The sequence below is a fragment of the Microtus ochrogaster genome, chromosome 6, assembly GCF_000317375.1.
Source record: "Microtus ochrogaster isolate Prairie Vole_2 chromosome 6, MicOch1.0, whole genome shotgun sequence".
NCBI lineage: Eukaryota > Metazoa > Chordata > Mammalia > Rodentia > Cricetidae > Microtus > Microtus ochrogaster.
Window position 1 is genome coordinate 27,448,385 of NC_022013.1, and position 16,096 is coordinate 27,464,480.

Here is a 16,096-nt window from a genome sequence, read left to right on the forward strand (position 1 = left end):
AGTGTTCTTACCTAGTAAGCCATCTCTCTAGTTCCAATTTTATTTTTGTCTATGTCTGTGTGAGTGTGGTGAGTCTGTGCCGTGTGTGTGTGTGTATGTGTGTGTGTGTGTGTGTGTGTGTGTGTGTGTGTGTGTGTGTGTGTGTGTAGGGGGTGCTCGCAGAGGCCATCTGGAGTCACAGGCAGAGTTGTGGCCTACCTGATGTGGGTGTTGGGAACGAAACTTATGTTATCTGAAGAGCAGCAAGCTGCCAACTGTGTGGTCATCTCTATGGTGCCTTGTGTGGGTTCTAAGGGTTAGATATAAGGGTTTTGACACTTGTGTGGCAAGTGCTTTGCCCACTGACCCACCTCTGTGGCCCTAGAATGTTGGATTCTAAGAGTTGTTGTCTAGGGCTGAAAGACAACAGTGGTTGAGAGCACTGGCTGTTCTCAGTACCCATGGGGCTGCTCACCATTGTCTGGAACTCCAGCCCCAAGAGACCCAGTGCCCTCTTCTGGCCTCTTAAGACATCAGAGTTGCTGCATAGACAGACAGATATTCAGGCATAGCATCCATATGAAAATAAACAAATACATAAATAAAAAAAATTAAATGTAGTTTATAAGGCTTACTTGAGCAGGGAATGGCAGCATACACCTTTAATCCCAGTACTTGGAGAGGCAGAGGCACAGACCTCTATAAGTTCGAGGCATACATAGTGAATTCCAGGCAATCCAGGGCTAGATAGTGAGATTCTGTCTCAAAACCAAAACCCAAACTCAACCCAAACAAACCAAAAAATCCAATAAGATCTTAACTTATATTTTCTAAAAAAAAAACCAAAAAAACAAAACAAAAAAAAACATTAAGTGTATTTTGGCTTGGGTTTAGAACAAGAATGCCCAACAGTTTCTGAAATGACTTAAATATAACTTTGTTTAGTATCACGTATTTATGTGATGTAGTTCTCAGCACCCACGATCATAAAATAAAAATACCAAACCAGCTCTTCAAAGTGATGAAGATGCTCCTCATCCTATATTATCGAGCATTCAGCCAGCATTTAAATTTTAATATATAGGAAAGCAAGACCAATTTGCTTTCATCTTTAAACGATACAATTATATATGTGTTCGCTAAAGAATTAAGAACTTTATTTATTATTTCTTATCAAAATTTGATTTATATTCCTATTTTATGTACCTTTATACCTGGGTCACATAAACATGTCCAGGGAAAAAAGGTTAAGAGTAGAAAAGCTTAAGACACACTATCCTAGACTACGCCTGGGAGGCGGTGTGGCACGAGCTGGGCACTTGGGATTGCTGCACACAAGACAGTGGTCTTTGACTCCAGGAAACTAAGTGGAGCTGTGAGGGTCCCAGGTAGTCACTGCTCTGGTGCGGAGCAGAGACACGTGGAGCAGGCGTCTCTCTAGTTCATATCTTAGCCAGGTCGTGTTCACCTGCAATAGAGCAACACAGGGTGTAGCCTCAGACTCGGCCAGTGTTTGCCACAGAATGCTGAGTTGGGCAGTTTGTTGTGCTGTCCATTGTATAAATGCCTACTTAATCTACTTAAGCTCCTGAGCTCCCTTAAGTGAACTTTGGATGTGGCATAAAAATACATAGCAATGTCACATATGAAAGTAGCCTAGCCATTTTATAAATTATTGTCATATTCACCATTTAGGCCTGTCATCAAGGCTACAAAAGTGGTGAATATTATTGGCTCTTGACCTTGTGGCTAGTGTGCACTCACTAGACCAGGCTAGCCTCAAAATCACCGAGCTGTTTTTTCATCTGTTTGCTTTTTAATTTTAAATTTATTTACCATGCATGTGTTTCACATGTCTGCGTATGCATTACATGCACACCTGGTACCCTTAGAGGCCAGAAGAGAACACAGGTCCTTTGCAGGAGCAATAAGTGTTCTTACCTAGTAAGCCATCTCTCTAGTTCCAATTTTATTTTTGTCTATGTCTGTGTGAGTGTGGTGAGTCTGTGCCGTTACAAACCGAGGTAAAATCCCTTGTATGGAGCCCCATGAGTTTGCTAACAAGGGAGTCTGAGGATTTGCTATGGAAATGCACAGGTCTGGGTTCAGTACTCAAACATGTGTATTAAGGCCAATGATAATGACAATCATAAATGCTTTCATTCAATTCCATGCCAGATGTTGCTTGAGAGATTGAAAATTCCTGACTGTTAATTAGGTATAGAAGCACATGCTTGTAATTCCAGCAATTGGGAGACAGAGGCAGGAGGATTGAGAATTCAAGGCCAGTTTGTGTGGAGGAGAAGAGGAAAGGGGCGGGAGAGAGAGAAGAGAGAGAAGGAACTGGGAGTGGCATAGGCTTTTAAAACCTCAAAGCCCACCCTTAGTGACACACTTCCCCCAACGAGAGGCCACACCTCCCAATCCTTCCCAAACAGTTCTACAAACTGAGCACCTAGCATTCAAATATATGAGCCTGTGAAGACCGTTCTTACTGAGACCACTGAGGGTATTTTACAACATGTATTTCTGGACACCACATGCTTGTAGTACCCATGGATGCCACAAGAGGGAATCAGAGGACCTGGAAATGGTTTTACAGACAGGTGTGAGCTGATACATGGGTGCTGAGAACCAAATCTGGGTTCTCTGCTGCAAGAGCAGCAAATGCTCTTAAAGGCTGAGTCATCTCTCCAGCCCTCGATTATTATTATTTTATATCCAGCCCCCTACCTCTTATTTTAAAATGAGCAGCACGTAGCTCTTAGCTCATGCATCAGCTGCCCAGTCATTCATTAGTCCATTGTCACAAATGTTTGGAGTGAGAGGCAGGTTAGCTCAGGCTCAGCTCTAGTTCTGGGGATTCAGCAGTGAGCACAGAAGGTGAGGTCCCTGCTAGATAGACAATGATGGAATGTATGATGCCATCTTATGGCAAGGGTGGTGAAGGGACTGGTGTGAGGTACTAGTGACGAGTGACTGCGGTGGGGTCTGGGGAGGATCACTGAGAGCTTCGCAGTTTTGGAGTATTCAAAGGGGCCAGGATGCGGCTATGGGGAGGGTGTTAGTGTATTAGCTGTTTTCAGTTAACCACAGTGAATTAACTGAGCCGAGGAACCTTATAAGAAAGAGAAGTTTATTCTAATCACCATTCTGGAGTTTCCAGGCCATAAATCTGGTACCAACCTCAGTGAGGAGTCCATGGTGGGTTATCAGGCATCGTAATGCCACATGATGCCTCATGGCTCACTCAGCCTGTTTTCTTACACAACCAAAGACCCCTGCCCAAAGGATGGCACTGCCCACAATGGACGGAACTCTCCCCGATCAGTCATTAATCAAGAAAAACGCTCCACCTGCTTGCCTAAACCTTGCCCTCTTTTGCTATCTTGGCCAAGTAGAATGATGCTCCAGGAGCCCCCTCCATAGACGGCTCTGGGCAGACTGAGGGCAGACCTAGAGAAGGAAGAAAGCAGGACAGAGTGTAGCAAGTCCTTAGTCCCTAGCCCTCAGTTCTACCCTAACTGAGACATGGCCTCACAAGCAGACCATCGGTGGCACCACAGAAGCTGTCCCTGTGATGATTCTAACAGCTGAGAACTCCATATGGAGAGATAGCCACACAAAACACTGGCTTGGTTGTCAGACCGAAGACATTCCAAAGAGGATGGAAGCTGCTCAATGGTCTCCAACCTGCCAATGTTCTTCTATCACTGCCTAGTTCCTCAGAAACTCAAAGTCACAGGAGGCCCCTGGGTGCTTAGAATGCAGCTCTTGTGACTACGAAACTGGATTTAAATTTAACTCAGAGCATTGCCTGCCTCTGTCTTCCAAGTGCTGAATTAAATGCATGTGTTTCACCACACCTTCTAGTCAAATTTTAAATTTTAATTAATTTAAATTTGCATAAAGTAATGGATAACTTTGGTTGGAGAGCTGGCTCAGCTGTTAAGAGCACTTGCTGCTTTTTCAGGGGACCTGTTCTGATGGAGAAAGGTCATTGGCTAATAAAGAAACTGCCTTGGCCCATTTGATAGGCCAGCCTTTAGGTGGGTGGAGTAAACAGAACAGAATGCTGGGAAGAAGAGGAAGTGAGCTCATACGCCTTAGCTCTGCTCTCTGGGGGCAGATGTGATGAAGCTCCGACCCAGGATGGACATAGGCTAGAATCTTCCCGGTAAGCGCACCTCAGTGCTACACACATTAATAGAAATGGACCAGGCAGTGTTTAAAAGAATAGTTTCCGTGTTGTTATTTTGGGGCATGAGCTAGCCAGGTGGCTGGGAGCTGGGTGGCAGGATCACAGCCCGCAGCTCCTTCAACACTGTTCAGGTCCCAGCACCTCATAGCAGGCTGTAGCTCCAGTTTCAGGGAGTCTGGTGCCCTCTTCTGGCCTCCACAGGCACTGCATACACATGGTGCACATACATAAGCTGAGGCACATACATTAGCAAATAATTCCTTAAAACAAGCGCTGATAATTATTATAAGACTTTTACGTCTGGTTTGGAAAAACTTGAGTTTGTGGATTTACATTTTCAAATTTAAATGGTTCTCTCTCCCTCTCTCCCTCTCCCCCTCTCTTTTTGGTAGTGTCTTGTGATGTATCCAGTCTAGTTTTAAAGTGCTGATCTTCCTGCCTTAGCACCTAAATCCTGGGGTTATAGGTGTGTACTGCCACAATCAACTACTTCTGGTGGAAATTATAGTTTAAATTGAGATGGGCCGAGAGTATAAAATAAATGCTATATTTAAGGCACAGAATTCATATTAATACTTTTATATATTAATATATATATCTTCCCCCCAGACAGAGTTTCTCTGTGTAGCCCTGGCTGTCTTCAAACTCAGAGCTCCTCCTGCCTCTTCCTCCTGAGTCCTGGGATTAAAGGCGTGTACTACCACGGCTCAGCTACATATTTTTTAATGTTTTTAGTTGAAATAGAATTATATTACTTCCCCCTCCCTTTTCTCCTCCAGCCCCTCCCAGTTTCCTATCCTCAAACCCCTCCCATGCTCCCCCCTCTCAAGCTGATGGCCTCTTTTTCTTTGATTTTATTTGTTATATATAAATATATAGAAACAGGACTGGCTGGGTATGTTTTTGTTGTTTGTGTGTGCATGGTTTCAAGGCTGACCTCTGCACTGGACAGCCAATAAGGGCGTTCATCCTTGGGAAAGGATAATTCTTCTCCCAGTAGTCATTAGTTCTTCATGCTTTTTTGTTTTTGTTTTTCAAGGCAGGGTTTCTTTGTGTAGTTCTGGCTGTCCCGGAACTAGCTCTGCAGACCAGGCTGGTCTTGAACCCACAGAGATTCACCTGCCTCTGCCTCCCAAGTGCTGGGATTAAAGGCGTGTCCACCACCTCCCAGCCCATGCACATTTTTTTTATTCAATAAGACATAGCAGATTTTCACTGTTTGAAAACATCATGGTAAGAAAATTCAAACCACAGTTGTGTTCGGCATTACACAACATGACTCTGAAATTCAAGACACCATCTTGAGAAGAGGGCTGTTTGTCTTTCTGACTCACATCTGAGAAATGAGACTGTAATGAATCTGATACTTCCAGAAGATTCTGGAACTATTGAGCTTTCAGGTGGTCGGTCGGGGGAACTGAGTGGTAGGGGTAAGGAATAATAGGGTTGGGGACAAATGGCCGTGGGGCCTGCTCTCTGCATGGGACATTCTGGTATGCTCAGTGGGCTAGTAGTCAATGATGGGGAAGGCAGGGCCCTGATGGCCTAAGTCACGGAAAATAAATAGAAGCCAAAGTGGTGTGTACCGGAAGGGGTTCCAGCATTGAGCATAGTCGGTGCTGTCTGACGTCATTCACTGCCCTACTTAGCCTCCCTAGGGCTCGTCTCATAAAGTAAGAACTGTGAGCGGAGGGGAATCGGCTGTCAGGGCTGAGGGAGAAGCTGTCTACAATGACAGTTTAAACCTACAGTTTAAAACTTTCTTCAGAGAGGATTTCAAGCGAACACCAACCCCCTTGTCGACACACTGCAGCCTTTTGTGCGCCTTTCTTTTCTGGTGTCTTGCGATAGCAGAGGCATCCGAGAAAGAGACTGTAGGATTTGTACTGACGTACTAAAGCCATGTCCTTCCCAGAGACGTGACATCAGTGCCAATCCTAGGCTCTCAGAGTTTCGGGTGACTGGAGAGACGGCTCAGGGGTTAAGAGCACTGGCTGCTCTTCTAGAGAACCTGGCATCATTTCTCAGCACCCACATGGCAGCCCACAACTGTCTGTAACTCCAACTGTAACTCCAGGCATTCTGGCACCCTTGCACAGACAAACATGCAGGTGAAGCATTAATGCACATAAAAATACTCAATAATTTAAAAAAAGAAGAAAGTTTCAGGCAGGCATAAGATGTAAACTGCACAGCGGATGCTTCCCTAGTCATTAATGAACCAGGTATCAACGGAATTCCCTCCTCCCCATTCCTACTGCCCCCCAGCCCATGCATGTCTGGCTGCCCTTTGCAGCCTTATTCTAGACCAGCCACTAATAGTTTTCAGAATCGGATGTGCGATTTGTGGGCATACAAAAGGAACATGCTAGAATTCTGTGTCGTTTTGATTCCTCTATTTTATTTTTTTAAGGAAGGTTTAGTGCCCTACAACAGCCGAGCTTACATTTAGACAAAGCTCCGAAAGCCAGTTGTCTGGTAATTCATTTGCTCACTCAGCCTGAACTCATCTGGGTAGATGTGTGGCCATTAATGACCTTTAATTAAACCAACGAGTATGAATAAATGCAGTAATTCTTGGTGTTTCTAGATATCATAAAGTGTCTTGCTGTGTGCTGCTGGCTTGGCTCTCCCTCCAGGCTGTGCGAGTACTAGGGTGTTGCAGAAATCTGAAAAGTCGAAGGTACATTTGACTCTGAGCTTTGGATAAGTGTTGTACTCGAAGGTAATTTGCATAGAAGTAAAGTTGTCGAGGGTGCAGGCCCAGAAGTGTGCTATTTGTTTGTTTTTTCTGTTGGTAGGGTCAAGTGATGAGACTCTCGGCTCACTGGACCAATCTGTGGTGACCAAGAGTAACCTCAACAGGACCAGTGGTTTCTCTTGTCAGACAGGTCTGGCCGGGCACCATGTATAGTGATTTCTTGGTGCCTATTGGTTAGCCACCTTTGGTGAAGACAGGTGAGACAGACAGGTGTGAGCTGTAGACTATAAACAGAAACCACGAAGGGCTGGCTTTTCTTCATCTGAAAAGCCCCGCTAGAACCTGGCCAGACATCTCTTAGGATGGGAACTCACAATTTCATTCTACAAGTTGGTATTTTTCTAGCTATATAAAACACTGTGACTGGCTGGGCAGGAGTGGCGCACACCTTTAATCCCAGCACTCGGGAGGCAGAGGTAGGTGGATCTCTGTGAGTTTAAAGTCAGCCTGGTCTACAGATTGAGTTCCATCCAGGGCAGCTAGGTCTGTTATATAGAGAAACACTGTCTCAGAAAACAAACAAACAAATACCCCCCCCCAAAAAAAAAAACACCAAAAAAGCACCGTGACTGTGTTTTTGGCAATTGATTGAAGCACTTACTCAAATTTTGGATGAGACAGAGTATACGCATAACCACTTGCAAATTGAGACTCAGGTAGCGGTGTATATGTTTCTAAGTCACGATGCAACTGTGAACCCTAGCAAAAGGGACCGAATAATTCAGAATCACCCGAGTAGATGGCAGGGCATCTCCCAGCGCTGGCACACATCCCCAGCCGCCTTTAGTTAGCTTTCTCAGGTTTCCTCCTGACTCACAATGTTGACCTTCAAAGGTGCAGTTCTGAAGGGGTTTTCCTAGCCCTTGCCTTTGTTTTAGAATCTAGAATGTGAAGGGGCAGGAGCCTAAGTCCCCTCTGCTATGGCACTTGGGCATTGTTGTGCCATTTTTGCCACGGTGGCAGAATGCCCGGGGCAGCGTCGACTCTAGGGTTTTTTCTGTGGACTCTGGGGACGAGTGTCACTGTGACTCCAGTAAGTAATACCAGTGGCACAGGTAGATGGATCTGACAAGCGTGAGGACTAACAGCATTGCATCCGCCTCCCGCCAATGAAGGCTATCCATCAGAGCCCGGAATCTGTTGGAGCCTGTGAAGGCGACAAGGGACTAACATCCCTTTCTCCTCCATCGACAGGGGTAATAACTCCTCAGTCCCTAGGGACAGATTGTAAAAGCCAATAGCCGGGGGCTCTGAAGCAGGGAGGGTGGAAGGATTGAAAATTAAAGAGGAAGTGGAAATTTTGCGTAAGGCGATACTAAGATGGAATAAACCATCAAACGCCAGTCTTTTAATTGCCTTGTAGTTGATGTGGGTTGGAAAACATTCATTTTGACTGCCTAATTATTTTAAGGTGATTGTTAAAAGTCACATGCGTTAGATACTTGGGGGCTTATGTTTCCTTTTTCTTTTTTTCTGTTTTTTTTCTTTTTTCTTTCTGAGGACCCCGGACTACGCAGCTAGTAACTTGTCAGGAAGATACACCACAGGTGTTAGCCAGTTTACCCTGTTTAATCTGATGTCTTTATTGCGACTTGCATGCTTTTGTGTTTCTGTGGCCGAACGCGAAGGGATGGAGTTTATACCTATCTCAGACTGTATTTTTCAGTGGTTAGTTGGAATTTCTATTTTCAAGTAACCTTCAAAATGACTTAAGTACCCCATCTTCTTCAGGCTTCTAATGGCCACCAGTATTAAACACATAGCTCTCCAAGTCTGCCGTATTAATGAGAGCTTCACGCTGTCCGTGGCGCCACATCAATAAGCGAGTTTTGGAGCCTCGGTGTTGCTCTGAATTAAACGTTGTGTGAAGATTTAACTTTGTAGACAATCGCGCCGTTTGGAAACAGATGCCCGCGGCCGCCGCCCGCTTTATAGGAAACACACTTAGGTAGTTTTTAAATTGGAACCGCTGCTTAGTTAGATCTCCGGACTCAGCTCACTGAAGGTGACAGAAGCCCTCACTCGAGCTCGATATGAGAAGTAGAGGCGACAGTAAATTTTTCACGCTGCGACAGGAGTTCTTGTTATAGGAGTCAGAACGGGGGTCAGGGCAGAGCCTGTTGATGATTGAGGAAAAGAGAAGTAAATTCATTCTGCCTCAGGCTCTTTGTCAAGTGCCAGTAGCTTTACCATTGAGAACTAGTCACCCGTTCTAGGCTTACGGCCCTAGAGGTCACTCGTTTGAAATAAATCACGGCACCGCGGAGGCGCCGCAACCTATTGCCACTCGGGATGAAATAAAAAAGAGGAATGCTGCTTGCGGAATGGAAATGACTGCGAATATCCCACCACGTGTTGCTGTTTAATGCAATATGAGGGGAGATATTGATCTCCCGAATCAAGTCATTAAAATGTGCAGTTTTTGTTTATTGGAATGAAGCAATTAAATGGCTCAGTTATGCTAGCCTTTACCTTTTCTGATGAAAACTATTGATTTTTTGCCACAGCTTTATAAGCGACAATGTTTTTGATTACTCTTGACAAACCTCCTTGGAGTGTTAATTAAAACGGTACCAGATGAGCAGGTGTGGGAGATCATTAGATGGCCCGATCGCACATCCTCACTTCGTACTCTGTAGCCTTGCATAATGAACAGGGTGCAAGAGGGGAAAAACAATATCTTCATCAGCAGAATTAGCATCTCCACTTTGTAAAAAACTAGGTGACGCTTCATGGTAGGGCTCGGATGTTGGGGTTCACTGGCTTGCTCCCGTGACTCCTTTTGACCCAAATTTTCCCTGGATGTTTTGTTTCAGTTGCCTGAGAAGCGTGTGGGCTGATGGTTTTGCGTTTCAGATAGCCGATATTTAAGCGCACATTTATACAGGAAATTGAGGCGTCAGATAGGGCATTTCCCAATGTTATGCAGATAAAGTCATGAATATTAATATGATTCCATTTAATACTTAAAACAAATCCTCCTCAGTAGGATTAAAAAAAAAGTCCCTCTAAGTAATATCTCTTCAATGTTATTAAAAAATTTTACTATCTATTTTTGGAATCCAAATAAAATATGATTATTTAGTAATATGCTCTTTTGGAGACTGTGTTCTCTTGATTTATAATTGCACATTTTCTCAGGACTCTTCAAAGATGCCTGCATTTGAAAAATTAGAAATACTCAGTAGTAATTTGTAAACCCAGAGGCAAATAGCATTCGAATTTTTGCAAAAGTGGTAATCTTTACACAGATAGTATTATGAAATGTTATTGAATCAGAACTTCATTAATACAGGCATCAAAGCAGGCCCTTTCATTTTTGTATCAAGCATGGAATTTAAATAAATGAAATGAGATGTTTGAGTCCTCTGTGATCTGGTGTCTGCGAGTAGCGGGGCAGCTTGCAGTCTACAGATTCACAGACCCGGGAAGGACTTTAAGGGGTCATCTAATCCAGTCCCCTGCTGCCAAAGTAGCTGTTTAAAAATGCACTGTTTTTCATTAGCCTGGAATTTTAAAAAGGATTAATGAATTTATAAATGTATTATTTACAATGTTCCGAGCATGTCTCTAACCGAAGCTAACTGCTAGACTTTGAAATGATAAGTTTCTGCGTCCGCATTAGAACCCGGACTTCTCTTAGGATGATTGACGAGTCACAAAGTGTTTTTCCATTTGCAATCTTTCATTTGATCAATAACTGCGGTTTATGTCCTGGGAAATGTCTTATAATTTTTAAAAATAAATCTCTGGCTGAGTTTACTCGGTTGGTATCATTATATTAGTAGGGCTAATGTTTTGAAGCCACATTGTCATCTTACAGAATCTTCATTATACCTAGCTTCTAGAAACCGAAATTGTTCATTGTTTTTGTAGATGACAGCAGGGCATCCACCATGTGTTTTAGAGCTGAAATCACCTATAACTTCTTTTTTTTTTAAAGATTTATTTATTTATTATTTATACAGTGTTCTGTCTGCCCACGTGCCAGAAGAGGATACCAGATGTCATTACAGATGGCTGTGAGCCACCATGTGGTTGCTGGGAATTGAACTCAGGACCTCTGGAAAAGCAGCCAGTGCTCTTAACCTCTGAGCCATCTCTCCAGCCCCTCACCTATACTTCTAAGTGCTACAAGTAGCAGCTGTGCCTATCAACCATTTAAGATTACATTAGCATACACATTCCCTCGAAGGCTGCTGAAACTAATGTTAGAAGCTCTATCTGCTATCTCCTCTGCAAAACTGTGGTCTATAATAAATGGTTGGTGATTTTTCAGTTTGATTAGGGCTCGTCTCTGTCCCATGTGGCCTTACCGGGAGCGAAGGATGAACACTAAAAGACCTGTGTGCAGGATGGACACTCCGATGGTTGGCAACTTTATACAGTGTGATTAGGAACTCCACCGGAGCTATGAACCGTGTGCCGTCCATGTGAAACTTCACACAGGCAGCATGGGTCACCTGCAGGCTGATGGCTGGGCTCTCACAGGAAACAAGCTGCATGAGGGAGCAGAAGTACATGGCATGAGCAACTCTCGCCTCGAAAGTCATATTGATACTGCACTGTTGGCGGAAGCGGTGGAAGCAGTGTGGGTTCAAGGGAAAGAACCGTGTACCTAGTCTCCTGAATGGAGAATCACCAAGCTTGAAGGATGGAAGATGCTGTGGTTGTCTTTGGGTACAACACACGACTTGCTCAAACCCACCATATGACGCCTATTATTCGGCTACAGCTTAGTTTGCTAGAGGTGGGAGTAAATGGGAAAATACAATTCTAGGAATTCATTACAGTTATTCCTTAAGACAATATGCTTTAAATTGTGTTTTAGAAAGTGGAGAAAGGTGGGCTATTTTAATGAAATAATGAATATAAAAGCACATATGCCCTCATCTATCATGTAAGGTACAATGAGAACTGAAGATGATGGATTAAACAATAGAAACCAGTTGCCAGTGCACTGGCTCGGTGGTAAAGCTGCTTGCTGCCAAGCCTGATGACCTGAATTTGATCCCTGGGACCCACCTGGAAAAGGAGAGATCAGACAACTGAGCATTAGCTTCTGCCCTCTCCAGAGGAGTACAGAGTGGCTTGTGTGTGTGCTCGTGCCCCACCCTCCCGATACATAAATAAATAACAAAAGGCTTTAAACAGCAATGATTTAGTCCAATTTACTTCAGCGTCCTTTGAAATCTGTTAAGTTCTGATGAAAGGGATCCTCATTAAAAAACAAAACAGCAGCATTAACAGATGCTGTGTGTTGTTTATTGCTTGGTTGGACTCAGGTGTAATTTCTGGGACAATTGTATTTGATGCTTTCTGAGATTCAGAATTACAATCATGGAGTTCTCAGCCTGGGATCCTTTAAGAGGTCATTTATCCATTCAGAGATTTACTGTGTTTCTGTGAAGGGCCAACTGCTGTTCTGTTCTGGGCACTTTAGTGGTTATCTCAGAAAGTTCCTTCAGGTACACGGTGATGCACATAGAGTTCATTCAATATCAGATACAAGAAAGAACGCGTTTCTAGTGATTTCCTTTGCAACCTTGTCTTTTGAACTGTGAATGGGGTTTCTTTAATTCTGTAAAAAAAATGAAGCCATGAAGGCACATGGTAGAAGCTATTAGGAAGATTATTTTGCTTTCACGTTAACTAAGCCACATTGTACTTAGACTCTCTGGTAGAATTTGTTCAATAGAACATACAGATTTCTCTTCTAAAGTACCCCCCCCACACACACACACACTGAATCCAAGACCTCAAGCATGCTAGGCAAGTACTTGGTCATTGAAATTTACCTACAGCCAAATTAGCGTGTTTTAAAACTATACTATTGTAAGTTCTTATTTGCTAGTAAGTATAACAGCCTCAAGTGATGAGGATTTCAGTTACAGCTCCCAGCCAGCACGTGTTGAGCTATGACTGGGCTGGACCAGTCACTTCTCGGGAGAAGTCTAAGAGGATTTGTAGCTCCACCTCTGAGGTGAGCATCTTTCTCCCCTGGCTTGGTCTCTGCTGTAGGCTCTTCTTTAGCTATCTCATGCACAACAGACAGAAGGAAAGTGAGGGCACAGGGGAGGTGCTAGTGCCCAGTGTTAGAGAGATTTCCCTTACGAAGGATTTCTGCCTTTCGTTTCCGCTGTCCATGGAGATTTGGCAGGGCTCCAGATATGGAGGGCTCCTTATGCCTCCGCTTGGAGCACCAAGCTAAGATCAAGTTGTTTCACGTTCATTAGCTAGTTGCTACATCTTCTGTAGGAAAGTGAAATTCTGTTTACTCAACCATTTTTAAAATGACGTCACAAAACACAGAAACAAAACACTAGGGCTGTGTTTGCATCTCCAGCACCCCTTGCTCTCTGACGGCCTTTCCTCGGGAAGACTCACCCATAGCCAGGCAGCAGCGACACTCGTGGGCGGAAGGAGCCCAGAAGCACATTGTTAAACAGGCCACAGATGTTCCAGCAACAGCCAAACCAGCTGTGGCGAGCCCCTGGGCAGATTTCTAAGCCCTTTCATTCCGCGCAGGGTACCAACTCGGCTTGGGTAATCTTTCTACACAGTAGCTTTTATCTAGTTGGCGCTCTCTTTTTGTAGCGGCGTTTCTCACTCGAGTAAGTCTGAGGCATGCCCCGTCAGGATGAGCAGCGAGGCCACTTTGCATGAGAAAGCGGACCGGGCATGTGCACAGGGGCACCGTGCAGTGGCCGCTCAGGTGAGGGTACCTCGTTGGGACTAATCCTTTCTGAGAACCAGCTGCCTCCTGCTTGTGGCGAGGCTTTCTGCAGTGGTGTTTTAACGGCTTGTTTGTCAGTCACGCTGCCCGTTAAACAAGCAAAGCCTGGATCCTCCTAGGATCCCAGGAGTTCTTTATTCATTCCTCCATATTGAAACTCATTCCTGTCAGCTGGAGCTCTCCAGGCTGCCTGGAAGAACTTTGGCATAGTTTCCCTAACCTTTCAAACACTCAAAGCAAAACTCTCCTTTGATAAAGGAAAAGAAAAAAAAAAAAAAAGGCCAGAGGACTTTGGCGCGCAGCCATTAAGGATGCAGGCTACTCGGCGATCTGACAGAATATTCCACAAAACACTGAAAAGTTCCCTTTAAGGTCCCCAGAGTGGACCGAGGCACTTTGCTTGTACTTAACATATATCAACTGTCACCCGGCGGCACTGAGTGTTGACTGAACACAATGGGACATCCAGATGGCCTAAACAAAGGGGACAAATGTTCGCTGCTATTAAAAGCTGTTTACATCAGCTTCCAGGATTTCATGGAGCGAAGTTTATATTGTGTCACCGCTGAGGTGCTCGACTCTCCCCCTAGCCAAGACCGGCCCTTTATAAACTCCTGTTGCACGGGACTCAGGCACTTAGCACTGGAGGAAAAGGGAGACCAAGAAGTCAGGGAAGTGATGAAGGGTGTTGACCAGCTATGCAGCTCGCCATGTGTTAAGCGCCTTGCCCGCGTTCTGTCTTATTGACTGTCGGCTCCACACCCAATCAAATAAAGCCAAAGCAGACCCTCTTCCCTGATGGGGGTGTGCCATGGATGAACGGATGGGACCCGCTATCTCCTTGTGCAGACAGAGCCTCCGAGTCTCCTTGGCTCCTCTCTGGGGATGTTTACGTGGTCATGGTTTTGTTTTCTTCCTCCAAGGCACCGGTATATCAGGTCCTGTCTATTCAGGATTAATATACATAAGTGAGAACCCTCTACTTTGCCGTCTTCTTCCTTTGTCCTCACTATGGCTTGACCTTATACATTCCAGATGCCCAGACCGTATTGTTAAGGGGTTGTTTTTGCCACTGATAACAGTACTAAGATGAAGGGTCTCCATACTCCAGCGAACCAAAGAAGAATCTAGAAACCTGTCTTGGGATTCACTTGTTGCTTACTACACTTCTACCTGAACAAATCAGATATTAATACATACTACTTATTAATTTGTCCTAAAATTCATGGTTTCATAAAAACATAGCGGATTCTCCCAAGTGCAAGTTTAACAATTATTTCCTGTGTAAGTAGATTATCGAGACACCATTTTATGTCACATTAGGCTTAATTTTATGCCTTTACAGTAGTTATTCAGCATTTGTTGTGTCATTATGAAATTACCATACTTCAGGTTTTTAATAAAGCTTTTGGGAAAAAAAGTTATCTAGTAATGATTAAATTCAAACGCTTAAGAAAACATGATCTGTTGACCTTGTTCTCTGCAGAAATAGCCTTTGTTTCGGAGTGAGATTGTGACGGGACTGAGCGATGTCATATGGCATGACACAGACCTGAAGTTCTCTGACCTATAACGTTCTCAGTGAGAGATTAGTGTGAGCTCGTCACTCTGCACTCCTCCCTACTGCCCTGGGAAATATTTTATCATCACAATAGATCTGATAAATGGGGCCACTTTGATAAACTTGCTAAGAGCAGCTTCTGGCTTCCTGTGTTTTACAGAGATATTGATTGACCTTCCTTGTGTTAACATATGAGATTCAAAGTTTTGGCTCCCGTATTTAAGTTTAAAGAAAAATACATTGTCCTAGAAAGGTGGCGTGGGCCCCTGCATACAGCAATGCCCATACACAAGGCCCATGACAGCGTTCCCTGGAACAAACTATCCTGTTAAGAGTTTGAAACTCTTGCCTTGACAATGATTCTTTTTTTTTTTTTTTAATACCACCCCCGGAGGCAGAATGCAAGCAACAAGAATATTATTTACGCTTCTGTTATTTGCACTAAGAAGTTAATTTTGTGGATTTTTTTTTTTTGTGTATGGTATTTTTCATAGCTGTCTCAGAGGGCTTTGGATTTTGAGGACAGGGATGGCCCAGATGTAAAAATAAAATGTAACAAACATGAGCTCCTGCCTCTGCCAAGGGTTAAACATGATGCCCACTTCGGAGGAGCCATTTCAAGCCCGTCTGTCAGTCCCCGCGCAAGCTGCTGGGTTTCCTGTTTATGCCTGCGCATATTTCCCACATCCTGCGAGCTTGCTTCAGCCACAGGTTTTTCCGCACACCCCGGGAGATCTCTTCCTCAAGCCGGCTAACTATTTATCATCTTAGTAAGCGATTGGAATTTTGTTAATTCCTGTTTGACTTTGAGCATGCAACTTGCTATCACCATCAGAGGGAAGATAATGTCACTTATAT